We start from the raw sequence: 13,337 nt of genomic DNA on the forward strand, positions 1-13,337 counted from the left end.
TTGGGATCCTGCCCGGGCTCACGATTCACTACGGCTCCCTTTGTGGCCACAGCTCCATCACCATCTTTGTCAGACAGTGAACACGCTTTGCATTCCGCGAGCTGCTCCTCAGTCTGTGACTAGCTGGAGCACTGCTCTCCGTGCAGACGCCCGCACACAGGCCTGCAGCTCTTGGTCCCATCAGACTAAGCAGTCGATGTGGATGGAATTCTTCCGGGAGCCGAACGACACTGTGCCAGCAGACTGTCACACCCAGCGTCGAGCTGAGGCCTCTGAAAACATTATTTATTGGAAAGAGACAGCCAGAAATCAAGAGGGAAGCAGGTCTTGGCATGGCACAGAAAACCAGACTTGCCCAACGCCCCGTTTCTCAGTGTACTTGTGACGTGCGCTTACTTGGTAGTCGGGTGTCAGTGAGCTGGAGTCGAGTAAGAAGAGTCGGTACATTGGCACCTTGGTGTGGTAAATCGGGAGTGGCGAGGGCAGTGTAGCAAGGCGCCCGGAGCATTTCCTGGCCGGCAGTGTGAATGATCATAGATGTTCCCGGGCTCTCCGTGCTTGGTATGATGGTTTGGAATTGACTTTGCAATGTCATCTGGTGTCTGACTTTTTTTTTTTTTTTAAGCTTTATTAATCGGGGAGCAGGAAGGGAAATGTCTGGCAATAGCGGCTGTGTGAGGGCCCTTTATTTTACCCACAATGCCACCTCCCAGGCTGCTGCCCTTTTATTAATTTTTATTTCATTTTATTATTTTACTTATTATTATTATTTTTTTTTACCAGAACATGGCTCAGCTGGTGTGGGGGATTCAAGCTGGGACTTTGGAGTCTCAGGCATGCTCTGTACCCTGCCCCTGCCCTTTATAAAGGTTTATTTCAGGAGAGAGGACCAGAGCATCTCTCTGCATATACAGTGTGGGGATTGAACAAAGGACTTCATGCCTGCAAGCCCAGTTCTGTGAACACTGTCCAACTTCTTGTGCTTAATGCTGTCATTCTTTTTCTTTCTTTCTTTTTTTTATTATGTGTGCTTACTTATTGGACAGAGACAGCTGGAAATTGAGAGGGAAAGGGCGGTAAAGGAGAGAGACAGAGACATCTGCAACACTGCTTCACCACTTGCAAAGCTTTCCTCCTGCAGGTGGGGGCCGGGGACTTGAACCCAGGTCCTTGTGCACTGTGACATGTGCACTCAACCAGGTGCGCCATCACCTGGCCCCCAGTTTTGTCCTTCTAATCTTGAGGCTTGAAGTTTAGTTCTCAGCAGTCTCGATTCTGATGCTCTAAGAAACAGGTTTCTTTTTAAAATCTTATTTGTGATTTAATAATTATTTACTTATAAAATAGGTATACAGTCCCATATGACACCTCCTACCAGAGTTCTGTATCCCTCCTCCTCACCTCACGGTGACAAATAAGTAAATAAATAAATCCAGCTGGTCCTGATGGCAGACGAGGACCTAGGTGGGGGTTAAAGCCATATCTGAAACCCTGAGGAAGGTCACACATGTACAAACGACTTTTTACTGTCGACTGTAAACCATTACTCTCCCCCGTAAAGAAAAACAAATGTAACGAACTGATAAAAACACTATGGGGAGTTGGGCGGTAGCACTGTGGGTTAAGCGCACATGGCACAAAGCGCAGGGACCGGCGTAAGGATCCCGGTTCGAGCCCCCGGCTCCCCACCTGCAGGGGAGTCGCTTCACAGGCGGTGAAGCAGGTCTGCAGGTGTCTGTCTTTCTCTCCCCCTCTCTGTCTTCCCCTCCTCTCTCCATTTCTCTCTGTCCTATCCAACAACAACGACATCAATAACAATAAACAACAAGGACAGCAAAAGGGAATAAAAAAAAAAACAACTATGTCCTTGGATCCGAAGAACTAGAATAACTTGTCGGTGTTAGTGGCCAGGATGGGGTGGGGGACACTGGAGGAGACGGCCGTCCACCCCGCCAGGACAGCCCGCCTCACCCCTCCTCTCACCTGCGGGGCAGTCAGGGCTGCGGTGGTGGGGTGGCGTGGCGTGTCTGTCCGGCACACGTCCTGAACCTGACCGACCGCTCATTCAGTCCACTCTGACTGGCAGCGCCGGGGCCGGAGGGTACTGCCGCCTTTGCTTTGCAGGAAGCTGCATCGGCACAGACGGGTGGGTTTCAGACAAAAACCTGAGACGGGGGGCCGGGTGCTGGCGCACCTGGTTGAGCGCACAGGTTACAACGTGCAAGGACCTGGGTTCGAGCCCGCGGTCCCCACCTGCAGGGGGAAGGCTTTGAGTGGTGAAGCAGAGCTGCAGGTGTCCCTCTGTCTCTCTCCCTCTCGATCACCCCCTCGCCTCTTGATTTCTGGCTGTCTCTATCCAATAAGTAAAAGTAATACCAAAAAAATTAAAACGCACACAAACAAAAGCTAGAGGTCTGTGGCAAACAGTCCGGCTTCAAATGTGGGAGACGGCAAGACAAGGAAGGTTTCAAATCACCCCTGCAGCTGTGAGGGGGAGTCCACCGATCGCGGCTGTGTTTGGGGTGCTGGTGAGGAGTCCTGGGTGCTAAGCTGTGACAGCAGGAAACAGACCCCTGGTGAAACTCCACCGATCTCACCCGAGTTAGGAGCAGACAACCAGGTAGTGAAAGAATCCACTCGTTTCCTTAGGATCCCATGTTTGGAGACTGGTACCCAACTGGGGGAGACAGCGTGCCTGAGGCTCTGAAGTGCCAGGTTCAGTCCCCGCACCACCATAAGCCAGAGCTGAGCAGGGCTCTGAGTAAAAAAATAAAAATGAAAATAAAGGGGGGGGATCGGGCAGTAACGCAGCTGGTTAAGGGCACGTGGCGTGAAGCACAAGGACCGGCGTAAGGATCCCGGTTCGATCCCCCGGCTCCCCACCTGCAGGGGAGTCGCTTCACAGGCGGTGAAGCAGGTCTGCAGGTGTCTGTCTTCTCTCCCCCTCTCTGTCTTCCCCTCCTCTCTCCATTTCTGTCCTATCCACCACCAACGACATCAATAACAACAACAATAATTTTAAAAAGGGCAACAACAGGGAAAATAAATATTAAAAAAAGAATACAAATATAAGTAAACATTAAAAATAACTTATTTTAGGACAGGTGGGTCCAACTGATAAAAACGTCTTTTCTTTTCTTTTTTTTAATTGCCACCAGTGCTATTGCTGGGGACAAGTGCCTGCTGGGTAAATCCACTGCTCCTGGCTGGCTGGCTGGCTGGCTCTCTCTCTCTCTCTTTCTCTCTCTCTTTCTTTCACCAGCACATGCTCTTTCTGCCTTATGATGGTGCTGGGGATCTCAGAGCCTCAGACATGAAAGTTTTTTGCATAAAAAACTGTCTCCTGGGGGTTGGATGGTGGCGCAGTGGGTTAAGCGCACGTGGCACAAAGCGCAGGGACCGGTGTAAGGATCCCGGTTCAAGCCCCCGGCTCCCCACCTGCAGGGGAGTCGCTTCACAGGCAGTGAAGCAGGTCTGCAGGTGTCTGTCTTTCTCTCCCCCCTCTCTCTGTCTTCCCCTCCTCTCTCCATTTCTCTCTGTCCTATCCAACAACAAAGCAACGTCAACAATGGCAATAATAACCGCAACGAGGCTGCAACAACTAGGGCAACAAAAAGGGGGAAAAATGGCCTCCAGGAGTGGTGGATTCATGGTGCAGGCACCGAGCCCAGCAATAACCCTGGAGGGAAAAAAAAAAAAAAAAACTGTCTTCTGGGGCCAGGCGGTAGTGCAGCGGGTTAAGCGCACATGGTGCAAAGCGCAAGGACCAGCATAAGAATCCCGGTTTGAGCCCCTGGCTCCCCACCTGAAGGGGGGGGTCACTTCACAGGCGGTGAAGCAGGTCTGCAAGTGTCTGTCTTTCTCTCCTCCTCTCTGTCTCCTCTCCTCTTGATTTCTGTGTCCTATCGGACAGCAGCAGCAGCAGTGACAACAATGGGGAAATAAAGCTGGCTTCCAGGAGCAGTGGTTGGTGGCACGCTACCTCCCTGGCCCGAATACGTCTGCTGATCAGAGGGAAGAGCCAGAACATCACTCTGGCCTAGGAGGTGCTGGGGATCAAACTCTGGGACGGCACATATGCAATTCTGACACTCTGCCAGGAGCCATTTCTCTGCTTTATAGATGATAAGCTTTGAGACAATGGAACCCCTCAAGACAAGTGTTAATTCCCCCCTGGGCAGGCCATTTCCCCTTAGGTAAACCATTTATCAGTAATCAAGTGAGTCAACACAAGTGAGTCAACACACAGTTTGGTTTCCGCCATTTGTTGCAAGGAACATTCCGCTTTGAAGATTGCTCCCCCTCCCCCTCCTCCAGCATTCCCTCTCCTTCCCCAAAGCCTTATAATGCCTGTGAACACAATAAAATTTTGCAGCTTGATCAGAAGCCTGTCTTGCTGTCATTCTTCGTGTCTCGTGTCCCTTTCATTCCAGGTCTTTTTGGGTTCCTAGCCCCTGTTCACTGCCCTGCTGGTCGGGGCAACACTTCAGCACTGTGCCGCTCCTGGGAGGGTGCTTCTTTTTAATTATATAAAGATTTATCTCATCCATCCCGTAAGATCTGTAGAGAGTCTCTCATAGGAGAGAGAGAAGTCCACGCACTCTCACGGCAGCGCTGCACCAGGGCCTCAGCTGGGAGCCCCTCTCAACAGCCTGGGCCGCCGCCCCCGCCAAGTTTCTCTCAAGATACTGATCCCCTCTCTGTGAGGGTGACCCAGACACGGCTGGCCCTGTGGCTCAGCAGTCAGACTCTCAATATGAGGCCTGGTGGTGGATCTCTGGCATTGCATGTGCCACGGCCGCGCTCTGGTCTGTTCTCTCTCCCCCTCTCCCCGCTCTCCTCTCTCATAAGTAATTTTTTTTTTTTGCCTCCAGGGTTATCACTGAGGCTCAGCGCCTGCACTACAAACCCACTGCTCCTGGAGTTCATCTTTTTTCCATTGTTGTTACTGTTGCTACTGCTGTTGTTGCTGCTGTTGTCGTTGGATAGGACAGGGAGAAATGGAGAGAGGAGGCAAAGACAGGGGGAGAGACAGACAGACACCAGCAGCCCTGTTCACTGCTTGTGAAGTGATCCCCCTGCAGGTGGGGAGTCGGGACCTCGACCCGGGATCCTTGTATTTTGTACTGTGTGTGCTTAACCTGGTGCGCTACTGCCCAACCCCCAAGTAAATAAAGATTTTAAATTATGGGATGGGGCGACAGCACAGTAGTGTTGCATAAAGGCTACTGTGCCTGGAACACCACAGGTCCCAGGTTCAATCCCAGACACTACCATAAGCTAGAGCTGAGCAGTGTTCTAGTAAAAGACAAATAAAGCAAAACAAATAAATATAATAAAAATTAAAGTCATGTAAGAGAGACCAACCAGACCATGACTCCGTCATTTTATATGGTGGTAGGGATTGGCCTCAGGGCCTCACACAGATCCAGTCACTGAGCCATAGCCACAGCCCTAGTGGAAGATTTTTAAACCCCCCTCATCTCATGTCTTTCCATGAACGGGGCACCTTGTGCCCAAACCAGCACAGGCCTGGCTGCTGGGGTCTGGACAGAAGATTTGGGAAGTGAGGAGAGCCTTCTGCCGCACAGCCCCAGATAGATGGCAGGATGGTCGCTGGGGTTGGCACACCTGCCGGACAGGAGGGGCCGCTGCTTGTGAGTCCCGTGGAATGCTTGCTGGACCGTGTGGAGGCCAGCGGAGGCCCCAGCCATCCAGGAGAAGCAAATGATTTTGCACATCGGGCTGTAAACATACAGGATGTCACTGCTCCGGGCCTGGCAAGGCACAAGTCCTACAGGATAATCTATTTCCTGGTCCCTCTCTGTGGCATGACAGAAAAGAGTGATGGGGCCACACGGAGGCACCTGGTGAGTGCCCACAGGTCACCATGTGCAGGGAGCCGGGTTCAAGCCCCCAGTCCCCACTTGGCAGGGGATCAGCTTCACAAATGGTGAAGGAGGTCTTCAGGTGTCTCTCTTACCTTCCTTCTCAAGTTTTCCTTCCCCTATTCTATTAAAAAATAGTAAATAAGCCACCACGCCATGGACATCTGGCAACAGGGCTCAAACTATTAAATGGAAAAAGGAAAGTCTTTTCAACAAATGGCGTTGGGAAAATTGGGTTGAAACGTGCAAAACAATGAAACTGAACCACCTTATTTCACCACGCATAAAAGTTAATTCCAAATGAATCGAGGGCCTGGATGTTAGGCCAGAAACTATCAGATACTTAGAGGAGAATGTTGGCAGAACTCTTCCATCTAAGGTTTATAGGCATCTTCAGAGACACAAGTCCAATTGCGAAGAAGACAAAAGCAAAAACCAATGGGACAACATCAAGTTGAGACCTGAACCTGAACCTGTGACTGGGCCCCCACTTCCTCACATAACTGACTCCATCTTGACCTGAACCTGAACCTGTGACCGGGCCCCCACTTCCTCACATAACTGACTCCATCTTGCCCTGAACCTGTGACAGGGACCCCACTTCCTCACATAACTGACTCCATCTTGCCCTGAACCTGAACCTGTGACAGGGACCCCACTTCCTCACATAACTGACTCCATCTTGCCCTGAACCTGAACCTGTGACAGGGACCCCACTTCCTCACATAACAGACTCCATCTTACCCTGAACCAGAATCTGTGACAGGGACCCCACTTCCTCACATAACTGACTCCGTCTTGGCCTGAACCTGTGACAGGGACCCCACTTCCACAGCATAACTGACTCCATCTTGCCCTGAACCTGAACCTGTGACAGGGACCCCACTTCCTCACATAACTGACTCCGTCTTGGCCTGAACCTGTGACAGGGACCCCACTTCCACAGCATAACTGACTCCATCTTGCCCTGAACCTGAACCTGTGACAGGGACCCCACTTCCACAGCATAACTGACTCCATCTTGCCCTGAACCTGAACCTGTGACAGGGACCCCACTTCCTCACATAACTGACTCCATCTTGGCCTGAACCTGAACCTGTGATAGGGACCTCACTTCCTCAGCATAACTGACTCCATCTGACTCCATCTTGGCCTGAACCTGTGACAGGGACCCCACTTCCACAGCATAACTGACTCCATCTTGCCTTGAACCTGAACCTATGAGAGGGACCCCACTTCCTCAGCATAACTGACTCCATCTTGACCTGAACCTGAACCTGTGACAGGGACCCCACTTCCTTAGCATGACTGACTCCATCTTGGCCTGAACCTGTGACAGGGACCACACTTCCTCAGCATAACTGACTCCATCTTGCCCTGAACCTGAACCTGTGACAGGGACCCCACTTCCTCACATAACTGACTCCCTTGCCCTGAACCTGTGACAGGGACCCCACTTCCTCACATAACTGACTCCATCTTGCCCTGAACCTGAACCTGTGACAGGGACCCCACTTCCTCACATAACTGACTCCATCTTGCCCTGAACCTGAACCTGTGACAGGAACCCCACTTCCACAGCATAACTGACTCCATCTTGGCCCTGAACCTGAAACTGAGCAACCGCTTGACTTGCCACCTGAAGCTGATCTTCGTGTTGTGAAATTATTGATTGTTGCTGTTGTCCTGACCGCAGTGGCAGGCCGCCCTAACCAGCGCACGCTGGGCTCTGGGATCTAGCTTGCTTCCTGCACTGCCCCGTAACATGGCTGTGCCACACTGAGCTCGGGACTGTACGCCGAGCAGCGCTCTAGCTGTGAGTGTCTGAATAGAAACTCTCAGGTATGACTAACTGGTCTCGGGTGGTCTCTGACACTTACCCCACAACAAACCCTCCCCTGAGTCATTATTTCTTACTCCCCATATGGAGATGTATTTTTTTTAATACAGACAGTAGAAATTGAGAGGGAAGAGAGGTCAAGATAGAGAGAGAGAGAGACACCTGCAGCACTGCTTCATCACTTGTGAAGTTTTCCTTCTGCAGGTGGGAACGGGGGGCCTGAAGCCAGTCCTTGAGCAGAGGGACATGTAACATGCTCAACCAAGTGTGCTCCCACCCACCACCACTCCCACACACACACCCCTGGGCTTTGGTGGTGAGCTGGCCTCTTAGAAGAAGCTGCCAAGCACTTGATCATCTGTACTTTGTGGAGTTCACCAGTGAGATCCCTTACACCTCTCATTATCACCTGTAGGAGATTTTTCATTTAAAGTATTTATTAGCCCAAAAGCGACTTCTGGAGGCGGAGCTAGAGCAGCAGATCGCCTTCTCTCCTCTCCTCTCCCCGATCAACTAGGAATACCAAAGGAGACCACCCGGATCGAAACAAGACAGGACTAGAATGACCGCAGGAACCCAGTAAATCACCCGTGAGTACAAACACGCGTGGCTGGTGACAGAGAGGAGAGAGGGGCCTAAGGAGAGATTAAGTGACTGCTAACAGTTCGACAGTTTGTCAGTGGAGACACCACCTCCAGTCTGCTCCACCAACAAGGGGACAGCTGAAGGGAGGAAAGGACTCCCCAGAGACTCACCAAGTGCAACTCTGAGTCTCCATTGCTACTACCCTCAGAATCTGGAACAGCAATAGGGAGGGACACCAGGGGACAGAGATCTAACCGGGAAACTCAGGAGAAGACCTATACCTCGGTGGCATAGCTGAGGGGCTGTGAAAGTCTCTTTGCATAACCACTGGATTATCTCTGCCACACCCTGCTTTATCTCTTGGTCAGGAGTCAGTGATTAAGCTAAGAAGCCTATTGATAGTTTAAAAGACCTCAGGCTCCCATAGCCTATAGGGAAGAAAAAAAAAGAGGCTTTTACACCACTGAGCTCCAACTCAGGGATTGAAAAAACTGTTAACTTCCACCACGGTAAAACCTTTAATTAAATTACTTAGACACAAGTCAATCCAGGCAATAGTGATCAATAATTTGAAAAGTACTGATAAAGGTAACTCATAACATAATATATAAAATGGTTAAAACAACAAGAAAAAATATTGGAGACTCGAACCAGTACAAGAGTCCAGCTAAAAGTCCTCCAGAGGGTGAAGCACAAAACAACGAGTTCAACATCCAAACATTAGCTAAGGAAATAATAACAGGAGTGAGTAAAGAATTTGAAAAAATTGTAATCAGAAATGCAGGAACAACAAATGAGAATATGGAAGAAAATTCTAATTATCTCATGGTTATTAGAGAGCTGAAAGCTGAAATCGCTGAGCTAAGAAGGCAACTAGCTGAACAAGCTAAAACAGTATCAGAGCAGGGCAACAAAATAGATGAACTCCAGAAAGCAGTAGAGGGCAGAGAGAATAGAATCTATGAGGCTGAAGACAGAATTGGCAAGATTGAGGATGAATTAGAGACAACTAAAATGAAGTAAGAGATCTCAAAAAGAGATTAAGAGATGCTGAAAACAACAACAGAGTCCTATGGGATGACTTCAAAAGAAACAATATACACATTATTGGCTTACCAGAGGAAGAAAGAGAAGGAGAGGAAGAAAGCATTCTCCAGGCCATAATAGCTGAAAATTTCTCTAGTCTAGACAACACCAAAGACATAAAGATTCAAGAAGCCCAGAGGGTCCCAAACAGAATTAACTCAGACCTAAAGACACCAAGACATGTCATACTTAGAATGGAAAGGAATAAGGATAAAGAAAGGATCCTGAAGGCTGCAAGAGAAAAACAAAGAGTCACCTACAAAGGAAAACCCATAAGATTAGCAGCAGACTTCTCCATACAAACACTACAGGCCAGAAGAGAATGGCAAGATATCTATCGAGTGCTCAATGAGAAAGGCTTTCAGCCAAGAATACTATATCCTGCTAGACTGTCATTCAGACTAGATGGAAGCATCAAAACCTTCTTAGACAAGCAACAGTTGAAGGAAGCAACCATCACCAAGCCTGCCCTGAAAGAAGTTCTGAAAGGTCTCCTATAAACAACCAGACCAACACAAATAGGACATATATCAAAACACTCTAAAACTCTTCAAGAATGGCGTTAAAATATCTTCAATCTTTGATATCAATAAATGTCAATGGCCTGAATTCACCTATTAAAAGACACAGAGTAGGAAGATGGATCAGAAAACACAACCAATATGTTGTCTACAGGAAACTCACCTAACTCAACAAGACAAACACAGACTTAAAGTGAAAGGGTGGAAAACTATCATACAAGCCAATGGCCCACAAAAAAGGGCAGGAACAGCTATTCTCATATCTGACATGATAGCCTTTAAAATAGATAAGATTAAAAAAGATAGGAATGGACACTACTTAATGCTCAGAGGATCAGTCAATCAAGAGGACTTAACAATTATTAATATCTATGCACCCAATGAGAAGCCATCTAAATACATCAAACTTCTACTGAAAGAGCTACAGCAATATATTAACAGTAACACAATCATAGTAGGGGACTTCAACACCCCACTATCTCAACTTGACAGATCATCCAGGAAGAAAATCAGTAAAGACATAAGGGAGCTAAATGAAGAGATAGATAACCTAGAACTATTGGACATTTTCAGAGTCATTCATCCCAAGAAACTGGAATACACATTTTACTCAAATCCACATGGATCATTCTCAAGGATAGACCATATGTTAGGCCACAAAGACAGCATCAGCCAATTCAAGAGCACTGAAATCATCCCAAGCATCTTCTCAGACCACAGTGGAATTAAACTAACACTTAACAATCAACAAAAAAATTAGTAACAGTGCCAAAATGTGGAAGCTCAACAGTACACTTCTTACCAACTTCTGGGTCAAAGAGGAAATCAAGGAAGAAATCAAAATGTTTCGAGAGTTCAATGAAAATGAAGACACAAGCTATCAAAATCTTTGGGACACAGCTAAAGCAGTCCTAAGAGGGAAGTTCATAGCTATAGAAGTACACATTAGGAAACAAGAAAAGGCACAAATAAATAGCCTGATTGCACATCTTAAAGACCTAGAAGAAGAACAACAAAGGAATCCTAAAGCAACCAGAAGGACAGAAATCACTAAAGTTAGGGCAGAAATAAATAACATTGAGAATAGGAAAACCATACAAAAGATCAATGAAAGTAAATGTTGGTTCTTCGAAAGAGTAAACAAAATTGACAAACCTTTAGCCAGACTCACAAAACAAAAAAGGGAGAAGACCCAAATAAATCGGATAGTAAATGAAAGAGGAGATATCACAACAGACACCGCAGAAATTCAACATATCATGCGAGGCTTCTATGAACAACTATATGCCGCCAAGCTAGAGAACCTGGAAGAAATGAATGATTTCCTAGATACCTACCAACTTCCAAAACTAAGTAAAGAGGAAGTGGATAACATGAACAGGCCCATCACAGCTAATGAAATTGAAACAGTTATCAAAAATCTTCCCAAAAATAAAAGTCCTGGACCAGATGGTTTTACAAATGAATTCTACAAAACTTTCAAAGAAGAACTAATACCTCTACTTTTAAAAGTCTTCCAGAAGATTGAAGACACTGGAATACTCCCTGCCAGCTTCTATGAAGCCAACATCACCCTGATACCAAAAGCAGACAGGGACACAACCAAAAAAGAAAACTACAGACCAATATCTCTGATGAACATAGATGCGAAAATATTGAACAAAATTCTAGCCAACCGGATACAGCAGTATATCAAAAAGATTGTTCATCATGACCAAGTGGGGTTTATCCCAGGCATGCAAGGTTGGTTTAATATACGTAAATCAATCAATGTGATCCACCACATCAACAAAAGCAAGACCAAAAACCACATGGTCATATCAATAGATGCAGAGAAAGCCTTTGACAAAATACAACATCTTTTTATGATCAAAACAATACAAAAAATGGGAAATTCCTGAGTATAGTGGAGTCTATATATAGCAAACCTACAGCCAACATCATACTCAATGGTGAAAAACTGGAAGCATTTCCCCTCAGATCAGGTACTAGACAGGGCTGCCCACTATCACCATTACTATTCAACATAGTGTTGGAAGTTCTTGCCATAGCAATCAGGCAGGAGCAAGGAATTAAAGGCATACAGATTGGAAGAGAAGAAGTCAAACTCTCCTTATTTGCAGATGACATGATATTATACATGGAAAAACCTAAGGAATCCAGCAAGAAGCTTTTGGAAATCATCAGGCAATACAGTAATGTGTCAGGCTATAAAATTAACATTCAAAAGTCAGTGGCATTCCTCTATGCAAACACTAAGTTAGAAGAAATTGAAATCCAGAAATCAGTTCCTTTTTCTATAGCTACAAAAACAATAAAATATCTAGGAGTAAACCTAACCAAAGAAGTGAAAGACTTGTATACTGAAAATTTTGAGTCACTACTCAAAGAAATTGAAAAAGACACAAAGAAGTGGAAAGATATTCCATGTTCATGGGTTGGAAGAATTAACATCATCAAAATGAATATATTACCCAGAGCCATCTACAAATTTAATGCTATCCCCTACAAGATCCCAAGCACATTTTTTAGGAGAATAGAAAAAAATGCTACAAATGTTTATCTGGAACCAGAAAAGACCTAGAATTGCCAAAACAATCTTGAGAAAAAAGAACAGAACCGGAGGTATCACACTCCCAGATCTCAAACTGTATTATAGGGCCATTGTCATCAAAACTGCTTGTTACTGGAACATGAACAGACACACTGACCAGTGGAATAGAATTGAGAGCCCAGAAATGAAGCCCCACACCTATGGACATCTAATCTTTGACAAATGGGCCCAGACTATTACATGGGGAAAGCAGAGTCTCTTCAACAAATGGTGTTGGAAACAATGGGTTGAAACATGCAGAAGAATGAAACTGAATCACTGTATTTCACCAAATACAAAAGTAAATTCCAAGTGGATCAAGGACTTGGATGTTAGACCAGAAACTATCAGATACTTAGAGGAAAATATTGGCAGAACTTTTTTCCGCATAAATTTTAAAGACATCTTCAATGAAACGAATCCAATTACTAGGAAGACTAAGGCAAGTATAAACCTATGGGACTACATCAAATTAAAAAGCTTCTTCACAGCAAAAGAAACCACTACCCAAACCAAGAGACCCCTCACAGAATGGGAGAAGATCTTTACATGCCATACATGACATACAGACAAGAGTTTAATAACCAACATATATAAAGAGCTTGCCAGACTCAACAACAAGACAACAAATAACCCCATCCAAAAATGGGGGGAGGACTTGGACAGAATATTCACCACAGAAGAGATCCAAAAGGCCGAGAAACACATGAAAAAATGCTCCAAGTCTCTGGGACCAGGGTTCAAGCCCCTGGCCCCCACCTGCAGGGAGAAAGCTTCAGGAATGGTGAGGCAGGGCTACAGGTCTCTCTCTCTCTCTCTCTCCC

The sequence above is a fragment of the Erinaceus europaeus genome, chromosome 2 (assembly GCF_950295315.1).
Source record: "Erinaceus europaeus chromosome 2, mEriEur2.1, whole genome shotgun sequence".
Classification (NCBI taxonomy): domain Eukaryota; kingdom Metazoa; phylum Chordata; class Mammalia; order Eulipotyphla; family Erinaceidae; genus Erinaceus; species Erinaceus europaeus.